Source organism: Mytilus trossulus, chromosome 14 (genome assembly GCF_036588685.1).
Source record: "Mytilus trossulus isolate FHL-02 chromosome 14, PNRI_Mtr1.1.1.hap1, whole genome shotgun sequence".
NCBI lineage: Eukaryota > Metazoa > Mollusca > Bivalvia > Mytilida > Mytilidae > Mytilus > Mytilus trossulus.
In genome coordinates this window covers 60337249-60352215 of record NC_086386.1, presented here as the reverse complement: position 1 = coordinate 60352215, position 14967 = coordinate 60337249, and the positions used below count along the sequence as shown (strand labels likewise).

General features: G+C 33.3%; 1 pseudogene; it reads right to left on the bottom strand.

Annotated features, from left to right (window-relative positions):
• Positions 1-5466: 5466 nt before the first annotated feature.
• LOC134695779 (endoplasmic reticulum chaperone BiP-like) lies at positions 5467-12994 on the bottom strand (annotated as a pseudogene).
• Between the last annotated feature and the right edge of the window lie 1973 nt (positions 12995-14967).

Sequence of the window (14967 nt, the reverse complement as noted above, 5' to 3'; positions counted from 1 at the left end):
TTAGCTACCTAGTCGAAGATATAATTAACACATTTTATACAGAAGTCCCTTACCGATTTGTTTTAACGAGTGAATAGCAATATGTCGACTTGAAAAGATAACTTCCAAAAATTTCTCAATAAACTGTTACACAATAATTCACTGGCGAGGAACATAGTTTATTTAAGTTGTTTTGTGAATATGGTGCACTATAGTCATATTGCGATATCTGAAATCTAGTTTCATAAACACCGTAGACACATCGGAATAACCCAAACTTCGGCATCAATGCACGCAGCTGCAAAAAAGGCTATCATTTCACTTGCAAACAAACGGTATAACTGAAAATGATCGTGCAAATTTGGCAACAATACTTAATTTTAACGTAGCCTATAAATTAATACATTGTTAAGTAACCATCATTGTTTTTTAGATAAAGTTTATTGTATTATTGAAACGTTTGTAATGCCTTGTTTGAAAAAAGGATACCTATATGGTCAAAATATATGGTCCGGCCCGTTTATACCCATACGAGTTTATACTCATATGGTCCGACCATACGCGTACGTTCGGACCATATGAGTATACGCATATGGTCATGACGATACGCGTATGGTCCAAATATTCATATGGTCCGGAACACATATAATAGTAATTAATTGGACACTTGCAAAGTCCCCACTGACTGGCGAACCGCACATTTCTCCCCATCTTCAAGAATATGTGTAGTTATTCGTATTGCTTGTAGTTTCGTGTTTATCTATTCCCGGGTTTGTCTTCAATTCATTGATTGTCCTTCTGTATTGTCTAAATGTTGCAATTCTTATTCGAAATAATATTTTTGTTTTAAGCTTGATCATAATTTTTATTTTATTTAAGGGCGTTTCAGCTAATTTAACAACTTAAAACATCCATTAAAGCGTTTAATCCCGCTGCAAATGTTTGCACCTGTCCTAAGTCAGGAATCTGATGTACAGTAGTTGTCGTTTGTTTATGTAATTCATACATGTTTCTCGTTTCTCGTTTTTTATATAGATTAGACCGTTGGTTTTCCCGTTTGAATGGTTTTACACTAGTAATGTTGGGCCCCTTTATAGCTTGTTGTTCGGTGTTAACCAAGGCTCCGTGTTGAAGACCGTGCATTGACCTATAATGGTTTACTTTTTTAAGTGTTATTTGGATAGAGAGTTGTCTCATTGGCACTCACACCACTTCTTCCTATATCTATGACATGGCCCGGTAAAATCTTTGTTCTAACTGTGCTATAATTTGAATAATGCACAGCTAAGGTGTGCATTAACTACCTCAGATAAACTGCACAGTTCAAATCTATTCTTACCTTTAGGGGCGTTTCCTGGATTCTGAAAGGGGAGTTACATGTACTCTATGAAATTTTAAAATATCATCGGTTGTAGCGAGACTAAAAATGTTACGTTGTCCCATTCAAGGATGAACAACCTATTCACCCGTTTGGTACGTGAGAAATATTTTGATAAAATTCTATGCGACGAACTACCACCCCATCTAAGTCCAAATGTATGAATGCGTATTTAAAACCTTGGCCCTCTTGTACTGTAGATAGAAGTAGAACTATAATGGTATCTTACATAGTGACACATGCGCAATGAGGAAAGAACGGTTGTTTTCCTGAATTGGCAAACAAAATTAGTCGATTCTCATTTACAAGTTGCATTATTTTTGTGTTTTTGATTAGTATGATAAACACACCCTCGTGTCTCAACATACCTATGTCACACACGTTTTGTGCATAGGTTTTATCATCTAATGTTTGATTAGTGATTTTATGTAATTTGTTACCGGAAATTATCCATGCATTTTTGTCTGAAATCGGCACGATTTTCGTAATGTTTTTGTACATGTATGATCTATCGATACTGATCTTGTTAATCATTGAATATTCTTCATGTTTGTCATTACAATCTTTCTGTTGTGTATCGGTTTTGCCTTTTTTGATACAATTGGCTTCGGAACTATTATCTTTTGAGTCAGAATAACGCTGGTTTTCTGTCTGAATAGACACGTCACGACAGAGAGGCGGGTTTTGATGTTCACTTTTTTCGATCTCATCACGTTTTGCTTCATCATTATGACCGTGTGAAAAATAAGTTGTCCGACTGACATTTCTTGGTCGTTTGGTCTGAAAGTGAATTGTTCAAGGAAATGCTTATGAAAATTCGCCGTAAGAAGACAAGACTTTATTTCTGTCAATATGTTGACGACACTCCAAAATTCTTATTCCTGAAGATTAGTAGTATCTATTTTCAAGAATGCTAATCGAACGTGTTCTATGCGATCTAATGTTCGTTGAATTGCTGTTTTCTTACTTGAGACTGTATCATTTAATTGCGTAAGAAGATCCTCTTTTAACATATCAATCCGTTTCTTCCTGTTTTCGGTATGATACTCGATATTATGTTTAATATCGTCGCGTAATCCTAGAAGTGTTTCGATAGACGATCCATTCAATGTTATCTCGTGTTCTTTACTTTAAACTAACCTCTTAAATTCATCACGAATGTTTGTTTCAGCATCTCGTATTTGACAAAAGTTATGCTTTTGATACAACTGACCTAAACAATGGAAACAAACAAAATCCACACATTCTTTGCAGTAGAGCTGACAACGTTCTTCGTGGTGAAACCTACATCGCACTAGGATTTTCGAGTCCATTTGATGTTTCACTGATATGTTATTCGCCATGATTACACCATTTATGTAAAAACTTGGATATTTTGTACTTGTTATAATCTGATGACATGAAATAGTTAAATATTTTCGTTATCATAAAAATGAACTTGATTTATGACAATTTAAATCTATATATTCAGATAAGTATTTAATATGTGTGTGTTTGAATCAACCGCATACTAGAGATATCTATTTTATATATCTCTGGTTATACATAATCGAGTAATATAAATAAATTTTATATAAATTTGAATATCAACCTGATGAGGAATATTTGATCATATTTTTTTATTTAAGATAAAAAATTGATACTGATAACATTTTGAAAGTAACGTTCATACCTTCGGAGTAGTTTTGGTTTAACCTAAGATAAGCTTTGATCAAATTTAGCAAAATATAATATATGTATATTCATAGTCCAATCGACGACTAACCATTTGCTAACGGGGTTTTAAATGCTTTGAAACAAATTATTTCTCGACTTTCGCTAGCAGACAATTATGAATCGTCTCGAATATTCCAAACCTGGATCTTCCCTTTTATGAATACCTCAAGAAAATTAAAACATCGAGAAAATACATCGAATGGAAAATTGTTGGATAACAGAAATACGTACTGAACTCCAGAGGAAAATTCAAACCAGAAAGTCCCTTAACAAAAGAAAAAAATCAATAGCTCTAACACATCAAACAAATCGAAAGCAACTCTCATATTCCTGACTTGGTTTATGAATTTCTTATGGACTCTCATGCGCAACACGACGGGTGACACATGTGGAGCAGGATTTATGTACCCTTTCAAGTGATCAGCGATCACCCCAAATATTATGGGGTTCGTGTTCCTCAGTCTGTAGTTTGTTTACGTGCTGTGTTTTGTGTACTGTTGTTTTCCATCTAGTCTTTTCGGGGTTGTGTTTTGGGAAGGACATTGTCAGTTTGATTTCGATTTATTAATATTCCTTTGATATCTTTTGTCTTTTTTATGACCGGTATTTTAAATGTAGTTTTAAAAGTTTAAAAAAAGAACGTAGTATGAAGGATCTGTATATAATATAAATTAAAGCAACAACATTTGGAGCAGCGTAAACTGCTGGACACCTTTGTTGTCATGCTTTTAAAATCAAACATTGTCCAAATCTTACTTTAAGTACACTTATGATGGACAAATCATGTTAAAAACAATAAAAACAAATACATCAGTCAAAAAAGAAACTGTACTTATATAAAAAGAAATGCCTGAATTACGCTCCTTTGAACTGTACATCTGTTCTAGTTGAGGAGCTAAAGACACCAGAGGAACATTCAAATATTTTAAAAATGAACAGACAAACAAACAATAGTAAACAACTCACAACATAGAACACTAGCGACTGAGAAACACAAACCGAATCATAAAGTGTGTGGTTATCTCTGGTAATCCGGAAGGGTACGAATATCCTGATCCACATGTTGCACTCTTTCGTCTTGGTAATCTAATCACAAACCTGGTAATAAGTCTTATTATGAAAACGGTGCGGTATTCAAATCAAATCAACAATAGTAATAGTATCAATTAAAATCTATGAAACGCTATTTCATAACGGTCAACCAAGTCGTGATGGCGTCTTTAAAGCTTAAGAAAGATGACTTCAATATCACCACGAGGGACTCTTGGTTTAGTATGTTCTTTAGCAACCCTTTATCAAGGAAATAGTGATAGGAAGTACAAGCCCTGGAATATCGTGTCAACTAGGAGATAGATACTCCGTATGCAGGCCTTACTAGAATATGGTTCTACATAGAAATGGAAAGTTCACAATTCGAAGCTGAAATCATCACGTTTGTCGTAAAGTTTTGTTTTCTGGCCCCCATTATCAATGTCTAGATGTAAGTCAAGATATGAGGCAGGCTTAACTGTATCTTTAATATCCTTTATCTCAAGTTCGATGGGATAGATTCGTTCAACATATACAGTCACCAAATTTAGTGAGAGAATATTTGTTGACGACGCCAACCTAGATTTAGGTAAAGAAATAGTTTACAGAGTGTATTGTGTTATTTGTTGTTGTATGTATTTGCATCAGAATATCAATGAAATGTTTGCCACTAAAAGTTTTAAAAAAAGGAGAAAGTTACCGAAGATATTCATATTCAAAGTGGAAAACAAAACTGGTAAGATCATGGCAAAAATTCACTAATAAACGACAAACAACAGGTACACAAAGCACAACATGGACAACTAAACACTGAGCAGCAAGATAAGCAAGTAGCCATTTTCCAAGATTATGCAATTTGAATTTTCATGTGTGTGAACTATTCATGCAATCACACCCATGTGAACTATTGAGATAAGTGCATATAGTAATATTTTGGAATAATTTTATGGAAGATCGCTTCTCTCCTTCATCTCGTGTAGATAATGCAATACAGAATTACAAATAATCACAATTTTATTCAAATTAATTATAAATAACAGTAACAACAGGGACATTGAATAAATATGAATCACATTTATAAAATATTCATTCACTTACAACATTTGCACAAATAAATTATAATACTGATATGAATCGATAAATGGAAATATATTTACAATATTATGCATTCAATTAAGTGAGAAAAGAGTATGCGTATCACATAAAAACGTTGATTCAGAGAAACATTTATAATACTACAGTGTAAGTGTAAACAGATGCATAGATAAATAATCAATCTGTCTTATTAAGGGATTCATCAAAATTCCCTTCGAATAAAAATAATTATTAAGAATGAGAAACAAAGGTTTCGGACTAGAGTTTTATCTATAATTCACTTTTTTCTCCTTCTGATGAAGAACCAGACTCTTGATATACCTTACTGACAATAGGATTAGTAATGTCTTCTAACGATTACTTCTGTTCTGTAAGTTCTTCTATAGAAGGATCTGGATTATTTTCCAACCATTTAATTTTTTCTTCAATCGCCTCCTCTATGGTCGACTTGTCGTCATCAGTCAGTTTTCCTCCTAATTTTTCTTTATCACTGATTTGATTTTTCAGGTTATAGGTCAAACTTTCAAGTTCATTTTCTTTTATAGCCTTATCTTCATCTGCAAATTTTTCAGCATCGTTTATCATACGATCTATATCTTGTTGTGAAAGTCTGTTATCATCTTTTTGAATAACAATATTGTTTTTCTTACCCGTACCTTTATCTTCTGCACTTACTTCTAAAATCCCGTTAGCATCAACAGCGAACGTGACTTCGATCTGTGGTATTCCTCTTGGAGCTGGTGGGATTCCAGTCAAATCAAATTTTCCCAATATGTGATTGTCTTTTGTCATTGTTCTTTCACCTTCAAAAATCTGTATTGTTACGGCGTTCTGGTTGTCGGCTGCTGTTGAAAATATTTATGATCTTTTTGTTGGTATTTGGGTATTTCGTGGGATCAGTTTTGCCATGACACCACCAACGGTTTCTATACCAAGTGTTAGTGGGTTAACATCCATCAATAACAGGCCTCCAGTCTCTGCCTCACCATTCATGATGCCACCTTGAACAGCGGCACCAAAAGCCACAGCTTCATCTGGATTTACCCCTCGGTTTGGTTCCTACAAAGTTGAAGGAGTTTGTTATGACCTATCATAAAATTTGTTTTTGTCTTGCAATATACAATTTGAATCATATCAAAAGGCTTTAGTGGTGATACTTTGGTGAAATCACGGACGAGAAACATTCATCTTGTTAATTTTTAAACATAAACAATGATATTATAAAGTGTTGCATATCATTTTAAAGCTTTTAAACTCTTCTTTCAGATTATTACAATTTTATATTTGTAACAGACCATTTTCATTAATTAAAACTCAATAAAACCTTTATTTTGCAATATGATTTCCTTGTCCCGCGTTACACTTTTAGTTTTGTTAAATTCTGAATACCGTAAAAACATATAATCTTTTTTACCGAACGATATAAAAGTTTGTCTAGAACAAGCAATTTATGAGTGGGCGATGACGTAATGTCGATTTTTCTCTCTCTCTCGAAAAGACGGAAATATAAGCAAAATGGATCAAGATGATACAAATTATGTGTCCCATGCACGAAAGGTTGACGTAATTTTTTTTAAATTGTCCACAAAAGTGAATTCCAGAGCAATCCCCATGTCGAAAGTAAATAATTCTTATACTAGTATTTTGTACAAAGATCACACTTTCGCCTCATGCAATAATCAGGAAATTTTAAAACAAATTCTTTTTATTCGAGTTGATTAGCAATGTCCGACATTTTGTCCCCTTCAAACCAAATTAAACGTAGGGTTAGGTTTTCTGTGTTTTCATGATGTTTATTTAATACAGTGCCATTCGCTCCATAATTTTTTTATAATGGATAAAAGTAAAAAAAATTATCTCTATTTTAATATTAAATTCCCATAAATTAAATCTAATATCACAAGATATCAGATAAAACTAAAATGTCCGATACAATGTCCCCATATACGATTTTGACGTTATTTAATAAAATATGCTTCTAACGTTCCGTCTAATTGTCATGATTGCGGTTTTCACAGACGATTTGGAATACGGCTATTTTATTGTGTTGCTTAATAAGAAAACTTTACAATTAATGTTTTATTTTGAAGCTCAACCGATTTACAAAGAAGGGGTGGGAGAGAGATTTCTTCGCGGAACTGAAGTGTTTTCCGGACTATAATAGTCGGATCTGCTATAATACAAATTGATAGAAAAAACAGCTATAATAATTGTTCCAGCTAATTCCCTTGCATATAGATGTTTCGTAGTCCTTTTGCCTTGTCATTCTGGAGTGCAAAAATGAATGCATCTGCAGTGCATAGTTTATCCATAAAAAAGAAATCGATTTACCTTTTAATCTAAATGTATATAATTAAATGGTTTCAATTCAAGTTACTTTTTTTATTTTTAATTTGTAAATAAAACTAAAGCTTAACATCTTTTACTATGAAAAAAATCCTTTCTTAGGAAAAAAATTCAATCCTTTAAAATGTATTGTACAAAGCAATCTGATCAACATGCATTCCAACGTTTTTATTTTTTCTTACGTCTTTGAGTGTGTAACGTTAGGTGACACCAGTATCGTGCGACGTTTCTATACAATTAAACTGACATGTCGACCTGTTACTGCCATATTCACTATCTATAGTCTAGTGTTGTCCAAATTATAAATGTATCAATTGTTTGATCGCAAAAGGTAATAAAAATAATTCTTTGAAGGTGGTTCCGTAGTAGAGTATATATAGTTTGGACGTTTCTGATGAAGCTAAATTGGGACAATCGCTTGGAATGAATGAAATTTATGATGTGTTGTTTTAATTTTTGACAGCCCAGCCAGGGAACCTTAGCTGATGGACTTTGAGTTCCCGAGAGTACAATCAGTTCAGTAGTTAGTAATTCAGTACGGACATGATTAGTAGCAAACCTTCGTGTATAAATTTTAAAATTATAAAGGAACTATGGTTTCAACTCCCTGGGAAAAGTTGACCTTAAATGTATTTTTTTGTTTGTTAGATAGCTCATCAACTGTTTCTGTTCTTAAACATGAACGGTGACCTATAGTTGTTAATTTCTGTGTCATTTTGGTCTCTTGTGGAGAGTTTTCTCATGGCAATCATACCACATCTTCTTTTTTATATTTGAAATACTCGGCCGTTGGCGTCACTGGTGAAGGAAAATCATGCAAGAAAAGCGCTTAGGGCGTGTGAAATTTACGTGTTGTCTCTATATTTTTTAAAAGTGGTAATTAAACAAATGCAAACATGCAAACTTCTTAACATTTTCTGTTTTAACTGAATAGATAAAACTGGCATACACTCACCTTGCCGCTGAAGTAGTCTTTGAGAAGTTGCTGCACTTTAGGAATTCGTGGAGAACCACCAACAAAAACTACTTCGTCAATATCAGATTTCTTCATGTTGGCATCATTCAATACTTTCTGTACTGGTTTCATTGTAGATTTGAATAAATCCTGCAAGACAAAGTTTTTATATTTACTAATATAATATCAAAAGGAAGATTTGGTAAGATTGCCAATTAGACAACTCTCCACAAGAGGCAACATGACAAAAATCATTCTAGACTTTCCGATAGCGAAATACAAACAATGGTCATTTATTTCACTTGCTTGATTTCGTACTAAGCTAAGCCTGAACCATACCAAAATTCAAGAAGGACTTGTACCTTTTGAAATGCACGGTTGGTTGATTTATCGGTTTTGCTCAACGTCCAGTGGCAAATATTTCATGCATATCCTAGTCGATCTTTTCAATTGTAAAATCATACACAGAATCAGTTATCCTGTCTGAAGAGTTGCAATTCTAATTTCTTTTGTTCTATATTACAGAATAGGTTAATGCATAATTAAGGGTTTTTTGACGAGCATGTCAGTGTCAAAAATATTTACATGGTGTATATCAATATGCTCAAATCTGTTATAATATAAATATATAAAAAGAAGATGTGGTATAATTGCCAATGAGACAACTCTCCACCAATTACACAGAAATAAACAACTATAGGTTATCATACGGCCTTCAACAATGAGAAAAGCTCAGACCATATAGTCTGCTATAAAAGACCACGAAATGAAAAATGTAAAACAATTCGTACTTAAATTTCAAAACTTACCATGTTTAATTCTTCAAACTTGGCCCTATGGAGTGTTTCGGAGAAATCATTTCCTTCAAGCAATGATTTAATTTCTACTCTGGTTTGGTGAGCAGACGACAGGGCTCGTTTAGCTTTTTCAACTTCACGTCTGAGTTTCTGCATGGCATGCTTATCAGTCCTCATGTCTTTTACGGTTTTCTTTTTGTATACTTGAAAAAAATGTTCCATAACTCTCTGATCAAAATCTTCCCCTCCAAGATGTGTGTCCCCATTTGTTGCGATGACTTCGAATATTCCATTATCGATCGTTAAGATGGATTCATCAAAGGTTCCTCCTCCAAGTTCAAACACAAGCACTTTTTTCTCCCCTTTCTTATCAAGTCCATAAGCAAAAGCTGCTGCCGTTCTGAAAATAAAAAGACATCAATGCAAAGTACAACAAGGAAAATACAAAGGATCTGTTTTCATCCAGAAAATGTTTTCTTAAAATTGTTTAACTAAATTTTTCTTTATAAATGTTACTGCTGCGTGAGCTGTAGATATTATTCAGCGGTTGTTATCTGTAGGGGCTTTGATTACAAATAGGTTATTATTTGCTGGAGCTCAACTTTTCAATTACAGAAAATATTGTGAGAGGAGTATATCAATTTTAGTTTTATAATTTAAATAAAGATTTGGTAAGTAGGGCATTACTTTTTAATCGTTGTTCAAAAATAGAGTTACTTTTCATTGATCATACAATTCGTACTTTATACTTACGAACGATTCTCATTACATTTAGTACAGCGATCCTTCCAGCATCTTTAGTGGCCTGTCGATGGGCAACATTGAAGTAGGTGGGAACCGTGACAACAGCATTGGTCACCTTTTTACCAAAATAGCCCTCAGCAATGTCCTTCATCTTACTCAAGACCATTGCAGATATTTCCTCTGGAGCGATAAGATAGTTGAAGTCTCAGGTTGAAGATTTCCGGTATGATATCTTTGAATAGTTATTTTAGCTTTGTTTTTAAGGTGAATAAAATATATGAAATTACTTTGGAATTAAGTTTTATACTAAATTATTTCTCATAGTACTTAGTACAATTTGTCGTGTCATTTATTTATGATCATTTATTTGTCGTAATCATTTTCGCAGTAAATCAAATTCACTAAGTAGACGTGTTATTGATTCCACGTGTTATTTAAATTCTGCGCAGGGAAAATGTAAACAAACAAAAGTTTCATCATTCAGTATAGAAAGCTGACGTAATACATCAATATATTAGATTTATGAGCCGTGTTTCTATTGATAAAGATTTTAACGAGCGATGAACTTTCTCCAGCTCTTTAAGATTTAAATGTGTGTAACGGCACAGATTAGATCTGTCATAGATACAGACTTAGAACGACTGATGAAGTATAGCAAATTGCCACCTTAAAGTTAAAGTAATCAAATCAATTAAGAATGACTAATATTTATTATACACAATTACACAGGCTTGTATTCAAGACATAATATATATACAAAAGAAATAAGAAACATAATATAATACAAAATACAAAATATAAATTTGGCGTTACGGGCAACATTCTAGCAATTGATATGTATTTACCAAAATAAAAATAAAATACATATCTCAATTAAATTCACATTATTCGAGCATCTATCGCGGCACTTGCACTTGACGACAGAGTGTAGATGTAGTACCGTGACTTCAAATAACTTTTACCATATACTTTAAGGATCTTTAAGGAGAAAGTCACGAGCCACTTTAGTATACATTTGTGATTTTGAATCTGTTCAAAGTTTTGATTTTTCTACCCTGTATTTTTCTACCCTGTATACCACATTGCCTCACATTCTCATTAAGAAAAAATTCACACACCTAATTAAATGGGCATTCAAAAAATCAGAATGTGAATATATATGTTCAAACTCTTTTAGGACATTTTTTAGTAGCAATAAACAAAAAAACTATGTTAATTGGACATGCTTTGATACTATATATGCCCTGGAATTTTTACTAGATAACATTTTTGTTCGCTTTGGGGATTCCGTATATCGTCAGATTATCGGAATTCCAATGGGGAATAACTGTGCACCACTTATTGCGGACCTTTTTGTGTATTGTTACGAGTTATCATTTATGACAAAAATAAGCAAAGACCCATCAAAACAACATCTGATAAACAAATTTAATAATACTTTTAGATATTTGGATGATATTTTGGCTCTCAATAATGACGACTTCAGTATGTATATTAATGAAATTTATCCTGGTGAACTTACTTTAAATAAAGCTAATACTAACAATGACCACTGCCCTTTCCTCGATCTTGATATCTATATCACTAACGGAAAGCTGAATACTAAAATTTATGATAAAAGGGATGATTTTTCATTTCCTATCGTTAATTATCCGTTTTTAGATGGTGACGTTCCCTTGTCACCATCTTACGGTGTTTATGTATCTCAACTTGTACGATTCGCTCGTGTATGTAACAATGTTTTAGATTTTAACGAGAGAAATTTATGTATTACTGAAAAATTATTACACCAGGGTTTTCGATATCACTAACTAGTCAAAACATTTACTAAATTTTATCATTGGTATAAAGACATCATTCGTAAATATAGCTCAACATGCAGACTTTTTATACGTTCAGGTATTTCACATCCAATTTTTTATGGAAATATTCTTTATAAAGCACAAAGGTGTCAGTATTCACCTCATAAACTTACAAAACCTTTGAATAGACTTATTAAGAAGGGATATAATTACGATACTGTTGTCAAGTCATTAAAGATTGCATATTTTGGCGTTAATATTGAGTCACTGATAAGGTCTTTGCGTCGGAACTAAACACATTTATTCTAAAAACAGTTGTTGGCATGACACGGGTTATGTTCTTCTCATATATGTTATGATGGTATGATACTAAACCCCTTACGGGAAGGATTGTGCCTGATGTTCATATGATGAAATCATAATCTTTCAGTCAGTTTAATTGAAGTCTGCAGCTGACATGTCAGTTTACTGCTAGTAGTCTGTTGTTATTTATGTATTATTGTCATTTTGTTTATTTTCTTTGGTTACATCTTCTGACATCAGACTCGGACTTCTCTTGAACTGAATTTTAATGTGCGTATTGTTATGCTTTTACTTTTCTACACTGGTTAGAGGTATAGGGGGAGGGTTGAGATCTCACAAACATGTTTAACCCCGCCGCATTTTTGCGCCTGTCCCAAGTCAGGAGCCTCTGGCCTTTGTTAGTCTTGTATTATTTAAATTTTAAGTTTCTTGTGTACAATTTGGAAATTAGTATGGCGTTCATTATCACTGAACTAGTATATATTTGTTTAGGGGCCAGCTGAAGTGCGGGAATTTCTCGCTACATTGAAGACCTGTTGATGACCTTCTGCTGTTGTGTTTTTTTATTTTGGTCGGGTTGTTGTCTCCGCAGGGTGCAGCTTTATACGACCGCAGAGGTTGAATCCTGAACGGTTGGGGCAAGTATGGAAACAACATTCAAGCTGGATTCAGCTCTAAATTTGGATTGTGATTAAATAGTTGACACAGCATAGGTTTCTGACATAGAATGAATATGGTCTAATGAACTTAAAATTTTTTTTTTGCTTTTGAGCAATTCACTATCCTCTCAAAAAAATGTTTGAAGAAATTTTCTTTTTATTTCTGAAATCTGAAATGAAAAAAGTTGACCCCCCCCGCAATTTTTTTTTTCACATCCCCCTTTCCCTTATTCCAAAACTGATCTCAATTCAAATTTCTAATGGAGTTTGCAAAAACTACTCATTTAAATACATATTAAAATGTAAAAAAAGTGCGTGTTATCACTGAATGGTAAAGATTGTTTTAATTTATCAGTTAGTAGTAAATGTGAATATACATTGTATATTGTATAAAACATTGATTTAAGTTGATTCAACTACTATTCTGGACAAAGAAAGATAACTCCAATTCTTGCTATTGCACACTATTGTGCAATTAGATATTTCTCGCTATTGCGCAATACTGTGCAGTTGAAAATATTTGCTATTGCACAATACTGTGCAATTGAAGACTTCTTGCTATTGCGCAATACTGTGCAATTGAAAATTTCTAGCTATTGCACAATACTGTGCAATTGAAGATTTCTTGCTATTGCTGAATACTGTGCAATTGAAAATTTCTTGCTGTTGCACAATACTTAATATAATAATTTTGGATCCTGATTTGGACAAACTTGAAAACTAGACCCATAATAAAAAATATAAGTACATGTTTAGATTCAGCATATCAAAGAAGCCCAAGCATTCAATTTTTGTTAAAATCAAACTTAATTTAATTTTGGATCCTTTGGACTTTGATGTAGACCAATTTGGAAACGGGACCAAAAATTAAGAATCTACATACACAGTTAGATTTGGCATATCAAAGAACCCCAATTATTTAATTTTTGATGAAAACAAACAAAGTTTAATTGTGGATCCCGATTTGGACCAACTTGAAAACTGGGTCAATAATAAAAAATCTACGTACATTTTTAGATGCAGCATATCAAGAACCCCAAGGATTCAATTTTTGTTAAAATCAAACTAAGTTTAATTTTGGATCCTTTGGACTTTGATGTAGACCAATTTGGAAACGGGACCAGAAATTAAGAATCTACATACACAGTTAGATTTGGCATATCAAAGAACCCCAATTATTTAATTTTTGATGAAATCAAACAAAGTTTAATTTTGGACCCCGATTTGGACCAACTTGAAAACTGGGCCAATAATAAAACATCTAAGTACATTTTTAGATTCAGCATCTCAAAGAACCTCAATGATTCAATTTTTGTTAAAATCAAACTAAGTTTAATTTTGGACCCTTTGGACCTTAATGTAGACCAATTTGAAACCAGGACCAAAAATTAAGAATCTACATACACAGTTAGATTTGGCTTATTAAAGAACCCCAATTATTCAATTTTTTATGAAATCAAACAAAGTTTAATTTTGGACCCTTTGGGCACCTCATTCCTAAACTGTAGGGACCAAAACTCCCAAAATCAATCCCAACCTTCCTTTTAAGGTCAATAACCTTATGTTCAAATTTCATAGATTTCTATTTACTTATACTAAAGTTATGGTGCGAAAACCAAGAAAAATGTTTATTTGGGCCCCTTTTTGGCCCCTAATTTCTTAACTGTTCGGACCTCAACTCCCAAAATCAATCCCAACCTTCCTTTTGTGGTCATAAACCTTGTGTTTAAATTTCATTGATTTCTATTTACTTATACTTAAGTTATTGTGCGAAAACCAAGAAAAATGCTTATTTGGGCCCTTTTTTTGGCCCCCAATAAGCTGTTTCTTACCCCAGGAGTAGATTACCTTAGCCGTATTTGGCACAACTTTTTGGAATTTTGGGTCCTCAATGCTCTTCAACTTTGTATTTATTTGGCTTTTTTAACTATTTTGATCTGAGCGTCACTGATGAGTCTTATGTAGACGAAACGCGCGTCTGGCGTATAAAATTATAATCCTGGTACTTTTGATAACTATTAACACCACTGGGTCGATGCCACTGCTGGTGGACGTTTCGTCCCCGAGGGTATCACCAGCCCAGTAGTCAGCACTGAAGTTGACTGGTGTATTTGCATATTTTGTTTCAACATGGTGTTTGTGTGCCCTGAGTTGACATGTAAAC